This window comes from Myodes glareolus, chromosome 24 (genome assembly GCF_982192425.1).
Source record: "Myodes glareolus chromosome 24, mMyoGla1.1, whole genome shotgun sequence".
NCBI classification, from domain to species: Eukaryota; Metazoa; Chordata; class Mammalia; order Rodentia; family Cricetidae; genus Myodes; species Myodes glareolus.
The window spans coordinates 39258471-39284384 of NC_142049.1; the positions used below are offsets into that span (position 1 = coordinate 39258471).

At 35.1% G+C, this 25914-nt stretch overlaps 1 long non-coding RNA gene across 1 annotated transcript; it reads left to right on the forward strand.

Moving 5' to 3' along the window:
* Positions 1-1180: 1180 nt before the first annotated feature.
* Positions 1181-10680, forward strand: LOC146889959 (uncharacterized). Its single transcript, XR_015736303.1, has 3 exons — positions 1181-1333; positions 6166-6265; positions 8770-10680. It is a non-coding gene; the product is annotated as an uncharacterized LOC146889959 (long non-coding RNA).
* The last annotated feature ends 15234 nt before the right edge of the window (positions 10681-25914 follow it).

Sequence of the window (25914 nt, forward strand, 5' to 3'; positions counted from 1 at the left end):
AATTAATCTTAAATTTGTATCTTATATATACACAGATGAAAAATCCAGGTCCGTCAGTTTTCTCCTTCCCCTTGCTCCCCTTCCGTCGGCTGCTCTTTTGGATCCTGTGATTCAACCGGTCAAGCGGAGGATTCTAATTTGTGAGTTTACCCCTAAATAAATATCTATTTCTCAATTCTGAGCTAGTGTGAGATTTCTTTTAAGCATCTGTTCACCATTTTAATTAAGTACCCTCTATTCTGAAAATGTTATTAGCTCACCTTTCCGCTGACTGAAGGAGTGTGTGCATTCAAACCCTTCCTGGAATATAAACCTCCGGGTGGAATGATCCCAATTCCTCCAATAGAAACAAATCCTGTGGTAACCATGGAGATTTCAATCAGAGCCACTGACTCATTTCTCCCTCCCATCTAAATGTGTGGTTCGGCAGAAAAAAAATGAAAGTGAAAATGGATGATAGAAAAAAATTCAGTTTAACTCAGAACAGAATGCAATTATCAAAAGAGGGAAGCTTTGCGAGATAAATAAGAGGTGATCATATATCCCATGTCTTGGGTCTGTATCCCGCCTATATATCTGAAATTTCCCATTTGCGCCTGCTGATGACTGATTGTGATTCTGTGCTGCCGATTGCAGCTTACTGGTATCACATTCAGAAATTCCATGTCAGAGTCCTGAATCACACTGATTGGGGAAGCAGACACTTGAAAATTTTCAGGTTCCCAGGTGCTTGAGGCTATTCTCCAACATAGCAATTATTTTACTGGGACCTCACATGGCGCATAAGATCAGTATATCGCAGTTATTGTCAGTTATTGCTTCCCTTAAATAAATCTTCATTTCAGAAAATGCAAAATCCATTTCTAACCAAGGAATCACAGATGTTAACACTGAATCAGTGACTTCAGAAACTCGAGCACATATTCTGCACTGAAAACAGGAACAGGGGACACTTAGCAGGAACATGGAGATTCTCAACAAAACCTTGCTTTCCTATGTTTGTATTGCTTCTGTCTCCTGCAGATCTCTTGGACAGATTTTATTCTCTGGGGTTGTTTACAGTGAGGCTTTGACTAAAGTCCAGCTTTTAGCAGGACTTTAGTCAAAGCCCCACTGCTAAAATCCCTCAGATCACACCTTTTTATGCCATTTAGGAACCAATAAGGAGAGAGCTCTCAAAACAAGGACCGGAAACACAGGACAGCATTAACGTGGTGATCTCATTCAGAGCTGATGAGTCATCTGTTACTCCCTCTGCCCTATATGCTGTGAAAAGAAGCAGAACAACTGACAGGAGAACACAAGATAAAATGCAATTTACCCTGTTTTTTACGTAAGTTAACAGCAGGCAAAACTGTCAATGTATGACAGGCTGTCTGAGAGAGATTGCAGCTGTTTCGCCTCTAATCTACCTGTATACATGGAAGCCTCCATTCCTGTAGATTTCTGATTGTGTCTCTGTGCAGTCAAATGGATCTGGCTTCTGATTTTTTGTAATCTGTTTTTGTCTGTTTTTAGCTATAGTTTTTTTATGCAGTAAAATGGTAATTAAATAAGTTACATATAATAGGATAGTATGAATTATATACACATATAATATACAATTACAATTTTCAATGTTGTTGAGTTTTAATACATAATATATATATATATATATATATAAATTTATTGAAGTATTGTACAAGAGAATGGGTCAATTATAGAATGAAATACAGATTTGAAACCCACTCCAAATAGACTTGACTGTAATATAGTATCGCACAGTGTCTTAATGAAAAAGAAACAAATTCAGTTTAATTGACTTCAGGTAAAAAAATATATTTATATTGTTAACATTTGTTTTTGCTTGTTTTTAGATCTTATAGGTGTTTGCACACTTAACTTTGTAAGAAGTAGTCTTCATATTTTTGTTTCTTACAATCAATATATATAAAATAACCTCTAAATAATAATTTACAAGAATTTATTTTAAAAATCTACTAGATTCTAAATAGTAGCATGTCTCTCCCAATTGCATAATCATTATTAAATCTGAAGTTGTTTTTTCTATATTTAATAAGAACAAAATTTATTTAAGGAAGTTGTATGTCCATCAATTTAAAGCCATCTATTGGTACATGAGTGCACTTCATGACAAGCTACCCTGAAAATAATTGTAAATTTCCTTCTCAATTAGTTCAATACAACAAGTAGTCACTCTAATAAGGGTTTGGCTTCATTTGTCCAATTTTTTGAGCACTGGATATACAAGGATTATGCATTTAGTTACATTCTTTGAAAATTCATTCACACAAATGTGTTTACATAATCAAATACTGATTTAATGGAGATATTTATTAAAACTATCAGATTTGGGACAGATTTTCTCCTTGGACTGAAACATACCATTCTAGCATAGTTGGTCATAAATACTCAGAAAACTTCCTCTTACAACACTTCTTGAATGTCCTGGAATTTTATAATACCAGCAGGCCTTCTTCAGAAAATGTGCATTCTAAAAATGTTTTCGAGGTTTGCAAATTTACAAAGGTGCAAGTTGCTGACCGAGACTGCTACCTGACTGTGTCAGGTTACAATGTAATCATAAAAACAAAAAAATTATGATAGTAACTATAACTGACAGACTGCACAGTAAACCATTCTAAAAATCATTGTAATCTACCTATTCACCAAATATGATATGGTCCTCTGTAAAGTCCACTGCTATATTATCTTTGCTGAATAGTAGATGATAATGTGAAAAAAATGTGGGCAAATGTCTGGCTTCTACCTCTTTCATCCTCATGCATATAATGTTATAATACCAGCATGGAAGAAAATCTGTGCCCATCGACCAAAAAAAAAATGGATAAAAAATGAGGAATCAATTATACAATGGAGTACATCTCAGCCTTAAAAAATAATGACATCTGCAAATTTGCTGGCAGATGAATGAAATTAGAAAAATCCACCCTGGGTGAGCTAAACACAAACAACAAGAACAAAACAAAACATAGGAAAAAGACATCTGGAGAAATTGGGAAAGTATAGTTGCAGGGAGAAAGTAATGCAGAAGGGTAGGAGGGGGAGTGACGAGATGGGAGAAGAACTTGAAGGAACTGGATTGTCAAGTGGAATAAGGACATAGCATGGGAATAGAAATCTCGATTGAGGGAATGATTATGGAACTAGCAAAAATCTGGAATTGGAGAAATTCCCAGGAATTCACAAGGATGATCCCGGATAAACCCTAAGAAATAGTGGAAAGGGTGCTTGAAGAGACCTTGCCTTGAAGTCAGATTGGCAATATTTGCAAATGTCATCATAGAACTTACATCCAGCATGTGATAATAGCAGATGCAGAGATCCACAGTTGATCACAGGGCTGAGTTCCCACACTCCAGATGAAGAATGGGAGAAGTGAGAATACAGCCAAAGAGATCAAGGCCATGATGGGAATACCCACTGAAACAGCTTGCCTGAGCTAATGGTAACCTAACACCTCTGGTCTGACAGTGAGTGCAGCACTATAGTGACAAACTAGGGTCTCTGATTTTGTGGGACAGTTGTATGACTGGGACTGAGTGTGGAGACAGGATCAGTGGGACCAGGATTTGTCCATCCTGCTTTTTCTGACTTTAGGGAACCCATTCACTGGAAGGCTACCTAGCTCAGCTAAGATATAGTGGAAACAAAATAAAAAACCGAACTATGATAGACTCATATGAAATAAAATAAATACCTAAAGAAATTATCTGTGTAAATTATGTCTTTTCTTTTTTTTCTGTTTTTTTCAAGACAGGGTTTCTCTGTTGCTTTGGTGCCTCTCCTGGAACTAGCTTTTGTAGACCAGGCTGACCTCAAACGCACAGAGATCCTCCTGCCCCTGTCTCCTGGGTGCCGGGATTAAGGTGTGTGCCACCACCGCTCAGCATTATTTGGCTTTTTAAGGTACCAGGTAAACTCTACATAAAGCAAAAGAGAACTTTAACATATAACATATAGTGCTATTTATCTTTGATTTTGATTTTGAGTTGTGTGCAGAAAGACAAGAATACTGAAATTTTCTCTTTACTTTATTTTCTTTATCTTTGCAGGAATCAGCCATGATAATATAAATATGACTAGATCACCCAAATGTAGTTCTTTACTTCCAACCACAATCACTTGACAGTGTAGTACTCAGCCATCAATAAGTTTAATAGAGGCCTAAGTCTTAGTAGTTTAACCTGAAGCAATACCTGGTTGCAAGAAGGACTATAAACTAAAATTACCTAAGCACCACCCAAGAATTTATCATACAAAGGAAATGCCTAAGATGCCAACTGCTATAGATATAATCAACTACCAGCACACAGTCACCAGGAAACCCCTAAACAAATGTCATCCAATAATGGGTCTGAAACTTCAGAAACCCCTTACCCATAACTTTAGCACAATAAAATCCCAACACTAGCTGAGCTCGGGGCTCTCTGTTTATTCCAATACATTGGTCATGCGGAGAGACCGAGTTTGCAAACTTACACAAAATAAAGCTCTTGGCTTTTACATTTGAGACTCTCTCTCCTTGTTGACTTTTGGGAGACATCACAGATTTGGACATAACAATCTCATAGGAAATAATTAGAGTCACAATATTTTTACTCTTTGATATTGTGTTAGGTGCTTACTTCTTGTCACAGAATGGGAGGTGCAGCCTGACTAAGAAAATGGGCCTGTTCATTAATTCCACATTTTAATTCAGTTGTAGATCACAGCCCAGTCTATGGTAAGATATTAAGCATCAACTTGGCAGGTTCAACTTCTATGTTCATGTAGTTCTTTTTCCTTTTCTAGACATGAGCATTCAGGATGAAATTACTGCTGAATAACTGAAATATGTAAGGAATAAACATAGATATTTTAGAGTAAATATACATATAAAATAATATATACCAACATTTTTAGATTTTAATCACAAAACATGTCTAGAAGATAGTAAGGATGAATATTTATGTTTCCAACTCCATATAAATAAAATATAATAATAAGTGTGTATGTATAAAAAATCAAGAACAGGGCATGAAATATTCCTTTATTCTGTATTAATATATGTCATTTTGATTGATTTAGTAAAGATCCTGATTGAACTATATCTAGACAGGACGAGCTTAGGCTGAATAACCACACAAAAATTGGGAAAAATAGAGGAGTCTCAGTATCATGAGAAGCAGTGGGAAGGAGAGATTTTTTGCTATACTGAGAAAACATACCAGTCCACATGGCAGAGCAGACATAAGAAATAAAATTAATATAACATGTACAAGTTAGCCAGTAATAAGCTGTGCTTTTACAAATGTTTATAATAAATGTGTAAATAAATAGAAAATTTATTTTCTGTGATTTTTCAAGAAACGTCTGGTGAGACACAAACTCTGCCTACTACTGGCATTCTGACATGGGGTATTAATTACTACATAACAACTAAAATATATATTTCAAAGGTTCTAAACAAACAAAAAATTGAATCCTCTTAATAAGTTCCTTTTTTCATCTAAGATCAATGCTAGTGGCAAACAGAGGAATGTCAATTTACAAGATGGCTTATGGGGTGCTTTGTGCTGACTAGTACGAGTGTGGCTCTATTACTTGGCCCTGATGAAAATACATAAGGTTTATTAACTCTGGGCTGTATACTATTCGGTATAAACATGAACCCAACAATATCCAAGAGGTGCCATGGTAGTAATGGCTCCCTGAGACTTCAGCCATGAATCAAGTCTCTAAGGGAACCCATGCTGAGGAGCCAGTCCCAAATGTCATGCAACCACACATGCTGTACTCTGTGCAGTGTTAAATTGCAACTAACATTGTAGTCTAAGATTTGTCCCATCTGATCCAAGAACAACACAAATATCCAATAAAATAAAATAAAATAAAACAGTACAAAAAATGTTCCAGAAAAACTGTTGTATGTTTATAAATGTACATGTACCAGTGTCTCTGCAGCCCTTTTTTAGCTCTTTGTAATTTTATTAAGAATTTAAAAGATAATATTTATGAATCTCAGATAAGGTGAGATTTATATAACAGCTTTCTTATTACTTATTTATTTTTTTATTTTAGTCTGACCACTTTTTTTTATTTTTTATTAAACATTTCTACCTCCTCCTCTCCTCCCACTTCTCTCCCCTCCCCTTCCCCCAGTCCTCCTCCCCCTCCTTCTCCAGGCCAAAGAGCAGTCAGAGTTCCCTACCCTATGGGAAGTCCAAGGTCCTCCCTGCTCCTCTCAGGTCCAGGAAGTAAGGTGAGCATCCAAACTGACAAGGATGTAGCTTTTAATAAAACTAAATTAATATTATAATATGTTATATAAAATACTAATTTATATTTTATAAATTTGTGAAATATAATTATAAACTTTCATACAATTGAAATATAAAATATAATACAGTTATATTCATTATATTGTGCTACCAAAGTGCTGTTTTGAATTAAAGAATGGAATGTTAAACTCAAGTTCTCTTCCAAATTGGTCCAAAAGAAATATAAAATCTCAGAGTGTATTATTTATACAGAAATGAATGAAGGTCAATTGATATCAAGAAAAAATATGTTAAATATATGTATAATGTTAGGAATTATTATTGACTTTTTTATGGAATTATTTCTCATTGCAAAGATAACTTTGAAAGTGGTCATAACACTTTCTATTTCTCATGTGGAATTAATATCCAAAGTATATCTTCTTTATATTAATATGAACATACATTGTTTTGAAAAATTCCACCAAATTCTCAACATTAAATTCTACTCCAGTTTCAAATACCACTCAATAATCTGAAATATATATTTTTTCACCCTTTAATAACAGCTAAGTTCATTTAAGACAAGTTTATGTCCATGAGTATGGAGCCATCTGCTGGAACAAAAATAGTTTCTTATGACAGACATTCCTAAAAGAGAAGCCTAGTTTTCCTTCTGAATTAGCTCATTAAATAAAATAGTGCCTGTCATGAGTGTAGGGATTCATTAGTCCTCCCACTAGTAATACAGGGATTTTTGAGCACTAGATATACTACAAAAATTATGCATTAGTTCTAATTGTTGGAAATTCAAGAGTACAATATGCTATATATCAATCAAATACTGGTTCAAATGTTTATTAAAACTAGCTTTGATTTTAATAAATTTAATAAGATTTGAGATACGTTTTCTCTTTAGAAATGAAATTTGACAGGCTAGCCTAGGTGTCCAAGTTTATCACGATACCATCATTTACCAACACTTCTCAAATATCCTGGAAATGTATAATACCATTATATGGGCAATTGAATATGAATGTTCTAAAAATATATTCTAGGTTTACAACTTCTCAAATAAGCTGGCTGTTGAATGAGACTTCTCCCTTTCAGTTCACAGAGTAGCCATCACACAGTAACAAAATGAAACAGCAAAGGGAATATAACTCAAAGGACACCCTTCTGACCACTACATAGGTCAGCATGTTCTACTTGATCCCTACTCATCATTTAGTGCTCTGGTTTCTTTCAGGTTTGATCTCTATTTTCTGAATAGTGAATATTAATGTCAGGAGATCATCAAGTCCCTGGCCTATGTCCTTATTATCTCCACACATACAATAAATAAAGAACAGCATAGAGGATATTCTTGAACATTACGTGCAAATGTAAGAATGAATTTCAGATTAAAACAATATACCTACACTGCATACATCTGAAATAAAATTAATGTATGATGAAATTACATGTGTCAATCTGTCCACTCTTTAATGTACAAGGTAACCATATATTAAACAAAAGAGAACATTTACATATAACCAAGTGTTTTAAATGTGTTTTTGCTTTTGAGTAATTGCAAATAGTAGACAGTAGAAAACGTGTTCTGGAATAGTTCTCTTCATGAGGTTTTCTTTTTTTTAATTTATTAGATTTTAAAAAAATACCAATCCAAGTTCCTACTACTCCCTGTCCTCCTCCCATTCTCTGCACCTGTGCTCCCACCCAACCATTATCCAATCCTCAGAGAGGGCAAGGCACATTGCTTTATTGAAAGTCCAAGGTCCTCCATACTGTATCTATGCTGAGCAAGGTATACATCCAAACAGAATTGGATTCTTAAAAGTCAGTGTGTGTAGGAGGGATGATTCCTGGTGCCACTCTCATTGGTCCGTCATCCAGGAAACTGTCAACTACCTTCAGATGAACTAGTTTGGTCCTATGCTTCTTCATCCCCATTCTGGCTAGAGTTGTTGAGCTCCCATTAGCACAGGTAGACTGTTTCAGTGGGTCAACGCACCATGGTCTTAACCTCTTTGTTCATATTCTCATTCTTTCCACTCTTTTATTTATTTATATATTCATTTATTTATTTATTAAAAATTTCTACCTCCTTCCCTCCTCCCACTTCCCTTCCCTCTCCTCCCCCCACTCTTCCTCCCCCTCCTTCTCCAGGCCAAAGAGCAGTCAGAGTTCCCTACCCTATGGGACGTCCAAGGTCCTCCCCGATCCCTCCAGATCCAGAAAGGTGAGCATCCAAACAGACAAGGCTCCCACAAAGCCAGTACATGCAGTAGAATCAAAGCCCAGCGCCACTGTCCTTGGCTTCTCAGTTAGCTTCCACCGTCAGTCACATTCAGAGAGTTCAGTTTGATCACATGCTCCATCAGCCCCAGTCCAGCTGGCCTTGGTGATCTCTCATTAGATCTGTCCCACCGTCTCAGTGGGTGAACACCTCCCTCGCGGTCCTGACTTCCTTGCTCATGTTCTCCCTCCTTCTGCTCCTCATTAGGACCTTGGGAGCTCAGTCCAGTGCTCCAGTGTGAGTCTCTGTCTCTATCTCCATCCATCACCAGATGAAGGTTCTATGATAATATGCAAGATATTCATCAGCGTGACAATGGGACAAGATCAGTTCAGGCGCCCTCACCTCTGCTGCCCAAGGAACAAGCTGGGGACCTCTCCTTGGACACCTGGGAACCCTTCCAGAGTCAAGTCTCAGTCCAGTGCTCCATTGTGGGTCTCTGCCTCTGATTTCTTCAGTTGCTGGAAGAAGCTTTTATGGTAATATTTATGATATGCATCTGTTTGACTACAAAATCAAAATCAGGGCCCCCTCTCCTGTATTGCTTAGGGTCTTAGCTAGGGTCATTCTTATGTATTCCTGAGAGTTTCCATAGAAATTGCTAACCCCATAATTGCTCCCTCAATCAAGATATCTCTTTCATTGCTCTAATCTCTGACCTTTTTCCATTTAAATTATCCCATTCCCTCAATTTCTCTTCCTGCCTGCCCTTTTCCTCTCCTCTTCCCCTTTCATCCTCATGCTCTCAGTTTTATCAGGTGTTCTTGTCTGTTTCCAATATGCAGGTGGATATATGTTTTTCTTTGGGTTCACCTTATTACTTAGCTTCTCAAGGATCGTGAACTATTGGTTAAATGTCCTTTGTTTATAGATAATATCCACTTATGAGTTAGTACATATCATATTCATCTTTTTGGGTCTGGGTTACCTCACTCAGAGCTCTAATTAATTAGTAATTAGAGCTTACTAATTCCATCCATTTGCATGCAAAATTAGAGATGTCGTTGTTTTTCTTAACACTGAATAATACTCCAAAGTGTAACTGTGCTACATTTTCTATATCCATTCTAAAGTTGAGGAGCATCTAGTTTGTTTCCAGGTTTTGTCTATGACAAATAGTGCTGCGATGAACATAGTTCCACAAATGTTTTGCAGTATTATTGAACATCTTTTAGGTATATGTCCAAGAGTGGAATTGCTGGATCCTGATGTTTTTTGATTCCAAATTTTCTGAGAAACAGTCATACTGATTTCCAAACTGGTTGTACAAGTTTTCATTCCTACCAGTGATGGATAATTGTTTCCCTTACCCTACCTCCTGTGCAGCTTATATAACAAATATATTTACAAAAAAAATAGCTTAAAAACTGCAAAAACATAGTTCCATTTCTGTAGTACACTAACATTGAAAGACTACTCAATTTCAAAATGTCATTGCTTAAAGTGATTATACAATAATCACATTCTGTACATAGTTTGACTTAGTTATTTATATATTTGTTCATGTACAATAAAATAAAATAATTTTGGTATTTACTCATATTTACTTTAACTTTGTAGTGCTAATATTTTATTTAAGAGTAAGCAAAAACTGTGAAATGATATAAATATACTGCTCATGTATGAAATTCTATCCTATGTCAAGAAAGAGAACACATGCATTTTATGTTTGTTTCTATACACATATGTATATGGAAACTCATACAGATATACATATTCTTATATAAATATTCAAAAGCACATGAAATGCATCATGGTATCTTTGAAGAGATATTGTGTAAACTGATAAAGTATTATCAGAAATTTCTCGCTCAGGGACTAGTAATGTACTATTTGGCTGGCTTCTTGGTCAAAGGCATGCTTATAGTGCCACATTGCAGCTTCACAGACTATGTTAAAAATATTCTTACAACTACCAATTTGATAGAAACAACATATTTTTAAAGTAATTATGAATTTCTTACCTAATTATGTCATCATAGACTAGAAATCAATCTGTTGCTATTTAGAAATCTAACTGGGATTGACATGTGGTTTAACAGAATGATAATTCGATAAAAATAATGATCTTGTTGGTGGAGTAGAATTTTCATTAAAAAAATCTCCCATTCTCATGAACTACTTGACCTAAAAGGAAAAATAGTGAACATTCTTCTGATATATTTTTGCAATACCATCCAAAAAAGTCAATGGAAAAATCAACTAATTGTAAGAATTATGATTAAGACTATTACTGGGAAGTAAATTTCAAAAATTATTCTAGTGGCCAGGAACATGATACTAATATGTGAATAAACTTATACAAAAGCAATTTCTTTCAATTTTCTCAAGTCAAATGTAAACAAACTGAGTCCTAACTACATGCTGTTATATGCAGATACCTGTGTATCATTTGACCCTTATCAGAGAGGTATCTTCAGGCAATAATTAGTATTTAACAAAAGGGTATGCAGGAAAGTTTTGCTTTACAATTTAATATGTTCTGGGGGACTATTTTCTGGTGTTGCAATCTTCATCAAAACCCTACCCAGAAGCCATGCATTTCAGTATTGAAAAGATGCAGAAAGATTACATCAGATTTAGAGGTGGCAGATGATTCCAAAGTACTAATATTTTTCAGTATTTATTATCAAATTTATTGTCAAACTTATGAATAGATAATTCGAGAAAATAAGGAAAGGATAATGTGTAATATAGTTAAATTCATCCCTTTATTGCCTAAGATGCCTTGAGATTTGGAGGGAGGGTATAAATGTCTGACTCATCCATCTCAAGCAGGTTAATTAACTCTGAGGTTATTCTACATATTCTACTGCTGGAACACCTTATACCCACAGGAAACATTAACTCCACATGTTATTGTGTTCCACTAAGCAGGAAAAGGAAGGAAAGTAATGAAAATTAACAAATGGAAAACTTTATTAATGTACATTGAATGGAGCAATAACCTATGATAGTGAACTGGACAGTTTTATGTCAACTTGGAAAAAGCTAAAACTACCTGAGATCAGGAGAGATTATTAAGAAAATATCTTCATGTTATCAGAAAACTCTGGAGAGAAGTTTGTTTAGTATTTTCTTAATCAGTATATGATATTTGAAAGTAACTGAAATGTGTCATGGTATACTTGGGGAGATATTATAAAAACTGAACTCCTTGTACTATGAAAGGATATGAGAATATTTTAACACATGTGTCAATATATTCTTATCTAATTTGCTTCTTGGACAAGGGCATTCCTATATTGCTACACTGAAGCTAAAAGACCATTTCAAAAATATGTCTGCACCTCTCACTATGATGCAAAACATCTGTCTTTAAAGCTCCTACAAACTTATTTCCCCATAGAATAGAAGTACTTCCATTGCTATTAGAAGCTTCACAGGAATGGAATACTTGAGACATAACTAAAATTGAGTCTACATGATAGTGGCTTAAATAAGCAGAAAAATATCCTCACTCTCATGTGATATATGGCACAAAAGTGAAAATTGTGAAAAATCTTCAGATATCTTTTGGTCAATGTGGCTCTAAAACCATTGAAAATTAAGTAATTATGAGGATTATGATTAAGAGCAGTATTTTTTAAGAATACCACCTTTCTTTCTTTCTTTCTTTCTTTCTTTCTTTCTTTCTTTCTTTCTTCCTCTCTTTCTCTCTTTCTTCCTTTTTGTGTTTTTGTTGTTGTTGTTTTGTTTGTTTGTTTGTTTGTTTGTTTGAGACAGGGTTTTTTTGTTGTTTTTGAAGCCTGTCCTGGAATTAGTTCTTGTAGGCCAAGCTGGCCTCGAACACACAGAGAACTACCTGCCTCTGCCTCCCAAGTGCTGGGATTAAATGCGGGTGCCACCTCCACCAGACAGGATACCCCATACTTCTTTAATGGACTTGAAACAGAGACCAAAATGATGACAAAATTATACAGAAAGTTTTCTTATTTCTCCAAAATCATATAGAAATAAACCGATTCCTAATGATATATTCATATACCTATATATCTGTCTATATCCTGACACCCATCATAAATGTTATTTCTGGTACTAGTTTGGAGATAACTCAGTGATGTGAAGGGAAGGTCACCCATGGTAAAACAACAATGCACATAAAATAAAATTTTATAAAACTTTAAAAGAAAGTCTGCAGTGATAACAAAAGAAGGTGAAGATTTGTTAATTTCATTATCACCTGTTGTGAGAAAGTGTCAGAATATTCAAAATTAAAGATACGCTAAGTAATATATAGGCATGGTCTTCTGGAGTAAATGTAGTTTAGGTGTATTTGGGTCTTTCTCAGATCTCTGCTTATTGTGTACTATAATCCCAAGTGACCTAGGCATTGCATATATTTCTTCTCACACTTCCTTCTCTTACACAAACAAGTCTGCATATCAGTGACTCCTAACATGTCTAATGGTTGATGTGTAATATTCAAACATTGACTGATTCCTATTCCTGTACGTTAGGAAATTCAATATGTCTATCACAGAGACTATTGTGGATTGATTGCTTAGTTTCTCTGTTTCATCAGCATTCATGCTGGAGTTGATGATATAGGAATGAGAGCATAAAAGGTTAGATTATTTAGTCTTAGCTTAAACTAAGAAGAGATACTTATCAGAAATATTTTACATTGCTATGAATTGTGGCTTATTCATAGAGATTCAATGTTATTTTTGCAACATGCTGTACATAGATTTCTATTCTTGTTTGGGTTATTATTTTCCAAACAAGAAAACAATAACACAAAATTGTTACACCATAAAAGATACTATTTCAAACTGTTTAGAAAAACTAACAATTATAGGTAGTAGTTAATTACTGCTAACAATAAAAATGCAGTAAAGTCAGATACGTTTTCTAAGTCAATCAGTGATAAATTTTCATAGGTAATTTTGAAACACATCAGCGATCTAAAAATTGTAGAATGTTAGCTATCTTAATACCACAAGAATTATTATGATAGTAATATACATCCGCTCTACAAACACCAATCTACTACAGAGAAGCTAATGGCCTTTAATGAATCTCCATGTGAAGTTTGATTTTAAAGTGGCAAAGTTAGTCATCAGGCAAGAAACTGCCTTTGTCTCAAATACAGAGAGTATGCTGCCCACATCTGACAAGAAAGACACAAAAGATATGGGCTGATGAAATTTGTCAAGATGAAATAGGCCTGTCCTTCAATATAATGTTTTTTTAACAACATCTGCGATATATTTTAGGCCAGTAAGCTAAAGACAGATGCATCAGTGTTGCAGAAGAAACTTGTGTGTCTGTTCTTGCAACCCACAATCTTCTAAATTCTATAATTTTAAAAATTATTTGTTTTGCACTTTCTGTTTACTCGGGTAATACATTCTCCTGCTAAGCACATTGAAATATTTGAAGACTAGATAGTTATGGTTTTACAGATTGCCTTGCTACCAAAAATTTTACATAAGAGAGATATTACATCTAAAAAGCTTGAGAGACATGAAACACTACCATGTTTAACTGAGAAAATAATTACAGGACTGAGAAGATATTTTTAGATTTGTAATGCAAGTTAACATAGAAGGCGATTTTGGCACAAAACTTTGTAAGCACCGAGATAGGGGAGATAATAGAATACATACTCCAAAATTTTCACAACAGTTGGAATTGTTACTGTGAATACACTTTCTGATTTTGCTAATTTCATGGACTCTGCCTCCTGCACACACCAGGAGAAGCCTGCCTTGTCTAGATAAATAAACAGTAGGGTTTTGGTTATACCCAGGTCCAACTGAGACCTGGCATATAGACAGAATCTCACTTGTAAGAACCAGCACTGATAACACTTTTATAAGCATTCCTATTTTCTGATTGAAGGAGTGTGTGCATTCAAATTGAGCATGAAATAAAACCCAACAAGGAAGGTGATCTCAATTCCAACACTGGAGGCAAATCTTGTGGTAATCTGAGAGAGTTGAATCATAGCTGATAATGTATTTCTCTCCCATTCTTAAAAATGTTTTGTAGCACTATCCACCAAATTAAAAGTGGTCTAGAGGATAAAATATTTACTACTCTCACTGTGACCACTTAGTGAAGGAATAAAAAGCTCATGAGAACTACCAGGGACAACATATTTACTATATGGATATATCTGGGATATCAACATGAAAGTCTCAATTCTGGATGCAGATATCTAACTGTGATTCTGGACAGCTCACTGAAGCTTGTTTCTGGGATTTTCTAATAGACCATGTCTGATTTGACAAATGCAATGAATAAATACATGAATTATTGAATATATTTCTAACATATGTGTTTTTACATAAAAATAATTCTGAAATATTACTTTTAAACGCATTTCTGAGCATACACAAATTGCTTCTGGTATCTAACAACGTCATGATAATTTAAAAATAATTTGAGGTTTTCATTTAGAAAAAAATATTATGAAAGACCCCCAGAGGGTGTCTTTAACACTTGGAGACCCTCGCCCAAGAACCAAGTCTGAGCCACTGGATGCAAGAGCAAGAGGCAATTTTTATTGTTCACACAGAGCCTGTGGGTGCTGCAGTCATGTGGAGGACTGAGCGCTGCAAGCTGGGGTTGGGACAGATTATATAGGGTTGGGGTAGGCAGAAGCAGGTGTACAGAAGCAGATGCATAGTTACAGGGGTCTCATTGGTCAATTTTAATGGGGCCATGAGGTCATGCCTGAGACAGGGTGTTGGCTCTCTGCTGGGTGCATAACAGCTATGTTGGCAGTTTGGGGACTTTCCGTTCCCCACTTAATCTTTCTCGTGCGGGTGGCATAACTCCTGATACCTGACCACAGATATCCTGCTTGTGCAGAATTGGCAATACCATCTGTGACCTTATTATGAGCCCTAGTTCTTAGTTCAAGCCTTGCTATAAAATGGCGCTACAGCAGCTAAGCCAGGCAGGGGTCTTTCAATTATATGTATCATTTTAACAATTTCCCCTTTGTGTATATGCTTTTATTAGTGTTTCACACATGTGTACATGTTATTGATATTTACTTCAGATTCATATTCTCAATTAATATCTATTAAATCTTTTTCAGTCTCACAACATGAATATTAAAATTTTATTAAAATCTATTGCATTGCCATCACTAGATTTTCTCTGCAATCACCTATGACAGTACCCTATCTTTAGGTCATATATGTCTGATGTCTTTTCAGTGGCATCTGACTTCTGGGAAAGCATGTTTTAGTGTGTGTGTGTGTTTGTGTGTGTGTGTGTGTGTGTGTGTTTGGATATGGGGCATTTTGCTAGCACATGTGTATCATTTCAATGCTAGCATACCTGAGAAAGTATATATTTCCCCTTTTATCATCTTCTTAAATAATATAAAACATTCTGATCATATTTTTCAATTCATAATGGTTTCTCAGAATACAGTAGAACTTTGTCTGGATTTTACAGTGAAACAGTTATAAATTCAATCATTCTCAAACTCAGTAATACAAGTTTACATATATATCCATCAAATACTAGTTATATGCATTAGTATAATATTGTGCCACAACCTTGGAAATCACCACATGTGTTATGGAAACAGGACAGTAAATTTCAGAGCTCCTGCATTCACTGCATATGCTTTATGTCCAGGGACTGCATGACAATGTTAGAATATAAGTTTTTTTATTACATATTACTAGAAATAGATTCAGGTTTTAGATTTCAAATTATCAGTTCATTAAGAGAGCCTTCTATGAGTCTGTGCATTTTATAAATATAAAAGCAGAAAATAAATTAAAGTTATATTCTTTGGAGTAGAAATATGTTGGGTACTGTGAACCACCAGACCCTGAATTTCCTGTAAACAGCTAATTTTTGCTGTGCTTGCAGCTGCTCTGAGAAAGGCAACTTGTTCTCCTGTGTTTGCAGCTGCTCTGAGCACAAGACCCTCAGGAATTCCTGTTGGCAGGGGAGTGGTTTCTGGTGGGGTTGTAGCTTAAAATCCTGAGAGCTAGGGCATGGACATTGGTCAGGGAAGGTGCCATATAAGCTGCCCAGGAACACAATAAAGTTGGCCTTCTTGATACAAGTTAGCTTTTCCTGGCACTCTTGTTTTCAGGATGTTCAGTGTCTTTCTCTTGGTGTGTACGTGAGAATTTCAATTTCCAGCTCCTTTTCCAATAGGCAAACCACACAGTAGCTTGTAGCACATAAATTGCAGAACAGGCAATCGCCTTTACTGACACAGATGTTTCTTGATTGTAACTAACTATTCTACCACTTTCTTTCCACTGATTCTACTTTTTGCATTCCTACAGCTTCAAAATTTGTTGCCTGCCTTCTGAAATAAAACAGTAGGATCACTACAGTGTCTTTGCTGTTTTTATGTAAGCCACACATACTTTAAATAAGATCAACATTCAGGAGCCTCTCATTCATAGCAACTTAAAATTAAATAAAATTAGATTCTACTGCTTCTCTTAAAAATAAGGTCTTTTAACAAATTCTATAATATTAAGATCTGAGAGTAAATCTCTTAAAACTTTAATATATCTATAATTTCTACTTTAGTTCATCCTAATAAGTTAAGGACAAAATCACAACTAACTGGACTACAACATATCAAATTAAAGTGCATGATTTCTCCATGTACTTCAAATGTCATAATTTAAAAACATTTAACCCTTAGAATGTATTACTGGATTGGTACTAATAGATATGTCTGAACTTTTCTCTAACACTTTTTCTATTGCAGATATATCACTAACAGGGAGAAAATTTGGACAAATCCAATCTTCAAGTCGACTCCAAATAATTAGGGAGATAGTGATAAAAGAAACAGAAACTTCATCTGCATCTTCTCTAAACAAATATAATTTCTAAGAGTGTCCTCAATATGTATCCCTAAACCCACAGCAAACAATAGCTCTAACTTCCACAAAGAAAGAAAACACAATTTTACAGCATTTCTACACAATTCCACAAACTGATCAAATATCAAACAACTTACAATGTTTGGTCAGAGACTAGCTAATAAATTAAAAAGCTTGAAACTATTTTTGGCTTAGAAAATATTTCATGCAATGTCCAGAGAGAATTTAATGTACTGATGGACAGGATATCTGCTAGGAAGACAGTGTCTTCTAATAAAGGTAGGTTAATAAAAAACAAAATTTAGAAATCTGGAAAGTCAATTAAGATTAAGTGAAAGCAGAGAAACAACAAAAACTGCTTAGCCCAGTGCCATCCCATATTTTAAATGTCAACAGAAATACAAAATTCTCTAAAATTAATACAACCTGCAGAAAAGCCAGTGACAAACATAGGAGTCTAAATAGAAAGGATCATTTTCTACTGTACAGTGACATCGATAGGATTTTGTTTTAGAAAAGGTCAATGCAAAATTGGTTATATAAAATCACAACACTGTGAACATGGTGTAGTATAATGTTATAAATAATTGTATTTGTAAAATAAAATATAATAATTTTATTATGTAGTTGGATCTATTTTGACATTTTTTAGTATAGGTATTGTTTTAAATGAAGGAGCAGAAATGAGCATGGAATAACATAAATACAGTATTCATGTATAAAATTCTAAACTACATTAAGAAAGTATACACATACATGTAAACATATGTATAAATACAAGTATGCATAGTCAACCTCATATATGTACATATATGTAAACTGATATGAATATTTGAAAATATTTGAGATGCTTCATTGTATATAGGGAGAGATATTGTAAAGCGGAATTCCTTATATTATGAAGGGATATCAGATACTTATCACTTAGGTCTACCTAGTGTGTTATTTCATTTATTTTCAAAGTCATGGCTTTAAGTGAAATACTGGAAATTCACAGACCATTTTAAAAATATTCTTACAGCTGCCAATATGGTGGAAAGAACCTGCTTTGGAAGCTCCTAAATACTTTAATCATCATAGAATGGGATTATATCTGCTAATATTTATAATTTAAATGGGACTGACTACCCGTCAAATTAGCCTGACAAAAATTCTCCATTCTCATTAGTTCCATAACTGAAAGAGAAAAAAGTGAGAAGCCTTCAGATATATTTTTGTCATAGCAGCCAAAAATGAGGGGAAAATTACATAAATATTGTTATTAAGACATGTTAGAGAAGGCATAACACACTGACTTTATGGGTAGGAATTTAATAATAAAATGATGACAGACTTGCATAAAAATAATTGCTTCTATTCTTCCAGAGTCAAATAGGAAAAAAAAACTGAGTCCAAATAAGATATTGATATACTCATATATCTGAGCATCAATTGACCAACCTCTGAGGTGTTCCTTTAGCACTAGTTGGAAAATAACATATTGATGTTCAGAGAAGATCTTTGTAAATAAGAGGCTTTGTGGTACTATGTTATGATGTTTCATGTCCTTAAAACTTACTTGAAGGCCTTGTACATTTATATTGAAAAGACGTCAGAAATATTGCAGCAGATTCAAATGGACACTGTTGACTCCAAAGTACCAAGATTTTCCAGTCTCAACTTTCTTACAAACAAATTCAGAGTCTGAGATGGAGAATACAAGATAAGATATTTACTTGTTCAAAGCATACAAAAACAACATACACAATAACAATGAAATCTGGTGTGTTAATTATTTTAAAGAGTAGTATATAATACCATGATGCCATCATCAATAAATAGTTGATTTCCAACAAAGCTTATGCTGTATGATTTTCTAATTAGGAATGGATATACAAGTTAGAAAGAAACATGTACAAGAGGTTTATATGCCAAAACACATAGACTATGCCAAGTGAGACAGCAAAGTAGAGCCTGTGAGACTCTAAAAGGCAATAGGATGATAAGAAGTATGTTTACTCTTCTATACCATAGAACCTTCATCAAACAAAAGACCAAACAGAGGAAAAGACCCACATTGAAGCACTGGACTGAGCTCCAAAGGTCCAGCTGAAGAGTGGAAGGAATGAGAATATGAGCAAAGGGGTCAGGACCACGTAGGGTTTATGAAACAGTTTACCTGAGCTAATAGGAGCTCACCAACACTAACTTGACTGGGAAGAAACAAGAATAGGATCAAACTAGACCCTCTGAATGTGGTTGACAGTTGGGGCACACTGAGGGGCCACTGGCAGTGGCATTGGGATTTATCAATAGTGCATGTAATGCCTTTTTGGTATGCTATTCTGTTTGTATGCATACCTTGTTCAGCCTACATGTAGTAGTTAGGGCCTTGGACCTTCCATAAATCAAATTGCCTTAACATATCTTAGAATTAGATGGGGGTGGGGGTGCGACATTGTGTGGAGGGAATGGGAGGAGGAGAGTGAGTGGAAATTTGGAATGGGAATTGTTTTAAAAAATATCTATTAAAAAAAGTATGTTTCCTCTTTTATACCTTATTCTACCTTCAGAGTCTTTGGTGATAGGTAGGGTAGTGACTTCATGTTACTGCATAATTTTAATTACTCTAATTTTTCATGAAAATAAAAACTACAATGCCATATCCATGTGCACAAAGGAACTCAATGCACAGAGGAAAGGGCATTAGTCCCCTTGACTTTGTCAGATGATTTACTTGAAGGTATTTTAGTGGTCAAGATGAGACAGTGGTGCCACGAGATTAAAGAGAAGCAAAGGTTTCAGAAGCAGGAACTGACTTTCTGAACAGGAAGGAGACCCTGGCAGGTGACTCAGAAGTGCAATGCTGGGAATAAATCAATAACTGACTTTGATAAATTCTCTGGGCTTAGTCTCATATAGAAGTCAATAGCAGTCTGCCTTTTCTGGGTCTGTGTACATTCAGGTTTTGGTTAAAAACATGAGCAGGTGAGAGATGGCATATACCCAGAGCCTGACTAGTAAGGACTCATAATTCTGAAAACGTAATTAACTCTCATTGCTTCTGACTGATGGAGTGTGTGCATTCAAATATTCCTAGAACAATAAGAAGAATGATGTCAATTCCACCAATAGGAGCAAAACCTGCGGTAACCTTGGAGATCTCGATCGGAACTGCCGACACGTTTCTCCCTCCCATCTAACTGTGCAGTCCAGCAGAAAAAAAAAAAAAAAAATGAAAGTGAAAGTGGATGACAGGAAAAATAATGTAGCTTACCTAGGACCAGAATCCAATTTTCAAAAAAGGAAAACATTACAGATAACTAAGAGATGATGATACATCCCACTCTTTGGGTCTGAATCCTGCCTATCTACCTGAAACTTTCCATTTCTGCCTGCTAACGGGCTGATTGTGATTCTGTGCTGCCGATTGCAGTTTACTGGTATCACATTCAAATGTGCCATGTCAGAGTCCCTAAACACAGTGATTGGGGAATCTGAAATATAAAATTTTCAGGTTTTCGGGTGTCTGAGGACATTTTCAAACATCGCAATTACCTTACAGGGGCGTCCAGTGGCACATATAATCAGTACATCTATGGATGCTGTCAGGTATTGACTTCCAAATTAAGTCTTCATTACATGAAATGCTGAATCCAACACTAACTGCAGGATCACAGCTATTAAGGCTGAAGCGTTTGCTTCAGAGACTCGAGCACATTTTCTGCACTGAAAACAGAAACAGGAGACTCTTAGCAGGAGCCTGGGAATCACACCAAATCCTTGCTTTCCTAGGTTAGTATAGCTTCTGTCCCTGAAGTTGTCTGGTACAGATTTTTTTCTGTGGCTGTTTACCGTCAGGAGCCTGACTAAAATCCAGCTGGACTTTAGTCAGGAACCTGACTGGTAAAATCCCTCAGTGCAGACATTTTTATGCCATCTATCAACCAATAAGCAGAGAGATCTCATATAAGGATTGAAAAGCAAGTACTGCAGTTAACGAGATGATGTCATCAAGAGCTGATGATTCATCTGTGCCTCCCTCCTCTCTGTGTGGTAAAAGACGCAGAGCAATTGAAATGGGAACTCAGGATAATTTTTTTTTCCTGTGTTGTGCCTCTAGCTAATAGCAGACAAAACTGACAGAGTATGACAGGTTGTCTGAGCGATGTTGCTTCTGCTTTTTCTTCGAATCAACCAGTATACATGGAAACCTCCCTTCCTGTCTGGAGTTTCCTGATTGTGACTCTGTGCAACAAAGTGCATCTGTATTCTGATTCTATGTGATCTATTTTTTCTGTTTTTGTGTGTGTGTTTTATGCAGTCAAAATATAAATATTACACACAATACATATATATGTATTATATGTAAATATAATACATGATTAAAATATCCATTTAGTTGAATTATAATACATAGTATACTTAAGTCCATTGGAGTGTTGTACAAGGAGATGGGTGGATTGTAGAAAGAAATGTAGATTTCAAGCCCTGTTATAAATAGACCCAAATAAAATATAGTATCCCACAGTGACTTAATGACAAAGAAGTGAATTCAGATTAATTGAGTTCAGGAAAGGTTTAAGTATTTATATTCTAAACATTTGTGTGTTCTGTTTAAGGCCTTGTAGGTGTTTGTACATTTACCTTTGCAAGAAATGGCCTTCATATTTATGTTTCTCACATGAAATTAATATGCATAAAGTACCATCTAAATATTAATTTAAAGTTTTTACTTTAAAAATTCACTAGATTCCAAATACAGGAATTTCTCTCCAAATTCCATGATCACTATTAAATCTGAAATACCTTTTTCTATCTTTTGTAAAAACAGAACTAAGTTAAGTAGGTTGCATGCCCATCAATTTTCAACCATCTGTTGGAGCATGAGTGTACTTCATGTCAAGCTACCCTGAAAATAAGTCCACATTTCCTTCTCATTTAGTTCAATACAACAAATAGCATTCTAATAAGGATTTGGATTCATTTGTCCTGACATTAAGCATACTGTGATTTTTGAGCAGTGGATATTCTACAAAAATTATTCATTTTTTTCCAATTTTTGAAAATTCATTAGAGAAAATATAATTACATATTAATCAAATACTGGTTTGATGCAAATATTTATTAAATCTAGAAGATTTGAGATATTTTTTCTCCTTGGTTTGAAATGGACCATTCTAACCTTGCTTTCAATGAATACTCAGAAAACTCCCTGTTAACACACTTCTCTAATGTCTTGGGATTGTTTTATTCTAGCATGCCTGCTTTAGAAAAGGAGTATTCTCAAATTGTCTTCTAGGTCTGCAAATTTCCAAATGGAATTATTGCTGACTGTGATTGCTACTAGACTGTCTCAGGTTACAATATAACCATTAAAGCAAAAGAATAAGGTAAGGACTATAAACCACAAGCCACTCTCAAAGGTCATTGTTGTCTATTTAATTATCAAATATGATATGGTCATCTGTAAACCCCAATGTTAAATTATCTTTCCTGAGTAGTAGCTGATAATGCTAAGAAATGGGAAAATGTCTGGGTTCTTCTTTTATTGTCCTCATGCATAGAATTATTAAGAGCAGCATGGAGAAAACTCCTGTATATTCCATCTCAGACACGGAATGACGATGGGTGTAAAACTTATATGACACTCAAGTTCAGTACGGGGGTTTCTCAGAAAGTGAGATATCAACCAACTGTAAGACCCATCAATATCACTCTTAAAGTTATGTACAAAATTTGCTCAATCATGCAAGAAGGATATTTGTTCAACTATGTTCATAGCAGCATTGTTTGTAATTGCCAAACCTGGAAACAACCTAGATGCCCTTTAGATCAAAAAATGGATAAAGGAAATGTGGTACATTTACATAACAGATTACTATGCAACGGTAAAAAAATGACATCTTAAAATGTGCAAGCAAATGAATGAAATGAGAAAAAAAAACATCCTGAGTGAGGTCACCCAGACCAAGAATAATGAGGATAGTATGTACCCAATCATAAGTGAGAATACCAACTATAAATTAAAAAATAAAGAAGTTGTATCCCCCAACTTCAGAGAAGCTAAGGAACAAGGAGAACATTAAGGGAAACAAATACTGATCCCTCTGTGAAGGCGAAATAGACAAGATCTCCTAAGAAAATTGGGAAAGTTTGGGCACAGGGAGAGGGAATGGCAGAAAGGGAGGAGGTGTTAAAATAGGAGATGTAGGAGAACTTGTAAGAACAGGATTGTAGAGATGGGGAATATACAGTTGTGGAAAGCAAAGAAAAAGGTATTTTGATTGTTGGAGACATTGGGGGGCCTGCAGTGTAGCATGGAATAGGAGAAATTCCCAGGAATCCACAAGGATGACCCCAGTGAAGATCCTAAGCAATAATGGATTGGGTGCTTGAATAAAACTTGCCTTGGAATCAGACATATGTGTGTGTGTGTGTGTGTGTATGTATATGTATATACATATATGTATATTTAATTTCATCATAGAAAAAACATTCAGCAACTGACAGAAGCAGATGCAGAGAACCACAATCACAGGGCACAGCTCCCAAAGGCCAGTTGAAGACATGGAGGAGTGTGAATACATGCAAAGAAATCAAGGCTGTAATAGGAATACACACTGAAACAGCTTACTTGAGCGAATGGGAATCTAACAACTCTGGCCTGACTGTGAAAGAACCAACAAAGTACCAAACTAGACACTCGGAATGTGGATGATAGTGTATGGCTGGGGCAGAGAGTGGGTCACTGGCAGTAGGAGCAGGATTTATCCATACTGTTTGTTCTGGCTTTAGGGACCCACTCTCTGGAAGGATAACTAGTTCAGTTTAAATATAGGGAGAAAAAATAAAGATAAAATAAAATAATGGAACAATAGTATGCACATAAGAAATAAAAATACTTAATGGAATTACCTGAGTTAGTGATGTGTATTTTTAAGGGATCAGCTGAACCATATACATAAACCATAGAGAATGATGTTCTGTTACTGGAGTAACTTATACCCACAGGCAACATTAATTCTAAATATCATTGTTTTCCACTAAGAAGGACAAATGAGGAAATTGATGAAAATTAGAAATATAAACTTGATCAAGGCATGTTAGATAGAGCAATAACCTATGATAGCGACCAGGACAGTTTTGTATCAACTTTGAATAAGCTAAAGTTATCTGAAATCAGGAAAAATCAATTAAGAAAACCTCCATGTGATCAGAAGACCCTATAGAGAAGTTTGAATAGTGTTTTCTAGATGAGGGAACAATGAGGGAGAGTCCAAGAAATGAGGGTTTTGTCATCCCTAGCCTGGTGATACTGTGAAATATAGGAAAGGAGACTGAACAAGTCTTTAAAAGCAGAAGACTAAGTAGGTCTGCTCAATGGTGTCTAAACAGCATCAGTCCAGACTTACTCTCTCTTCAAATACCTGTCCTCACTTCCTTTGAAAATTAACAGTGCTCAGAACTTATAAGACAAATAACAAATTGCACTTTAACTTGACTTTCTTCATTGTGGAATTTAATAGGAGCAACAAATTTCATGACAAATTAAACAAGAGGAGGAAGTTAACTTTTAATACATTTAATCCATAAAGACCAAAAACTTCATTACTGGAACACATAAATTCCCTTGTCAATATTGTTTCTCTAATCACACATATCAAGTTTTGGTCTAGGGATAAAATGGGATAATAGGTAGATTAGTGTGAACTTTCTCACACTAATAATAATAATGAGAATTAGGTTGAATACTTGTGAGCTATTATTTATGGACAATTTACATTAGTATAGATTCTCATATATAGTTACAAATTCTAATTATATTTGTTATCTTGAATACACTATTTCTGTTTATAGTATTTATATACCTATGCACAGTTATTTTGACTTTATGCATGCATGCATATTTGTACCTCTGTTAAAGGAATTTTGTGTATTGATAAGACTTTAGGATATATTTATCATATTGCACGAACTATACATTTCTACCTCTGATCAAGATGCTTATACATTGTTTACATTTTAAGGTCTATGTCCTCATTTTCTGCACAGTAGTTAAGAATTGTCTAAGCTTATAATATGAATCCTAGTCATATATATATATATATTAAAAATTATAGTTTAATAGTAATCCATGTTTGTCATACATATAGTTAGACTAATCAAGTTCCTCAGGTAAATAGAGATTCTATTTCCTGTAGGTTGGTAATTTTCAATCACTTTTAAAACTGTAGAAATGACATATAAAAAACTCATGGTTCTGTTGACATAAAACAAGATTGCTCCTGGCAGCACCGATCTATTCCCCAGAGAATGTTGGCTACTGAGGACAATCTACTTGGAGCTTGGCAAAACTGACCTTTGGGTAAAGAATTCCCCATGCTTCAATCACTGAAATACTGCACGATGTCTGAACTGTACAAGTAAGATAAAAGAAAAAAGACTGCCAAAATTTGCAAAGATAGATAAGAAATAAGGTTTTAAAATTTTTCCTGCCTCTAGAAAATAGTGTGTCAGTTGCTCTAGGCCATAACCGAAGATG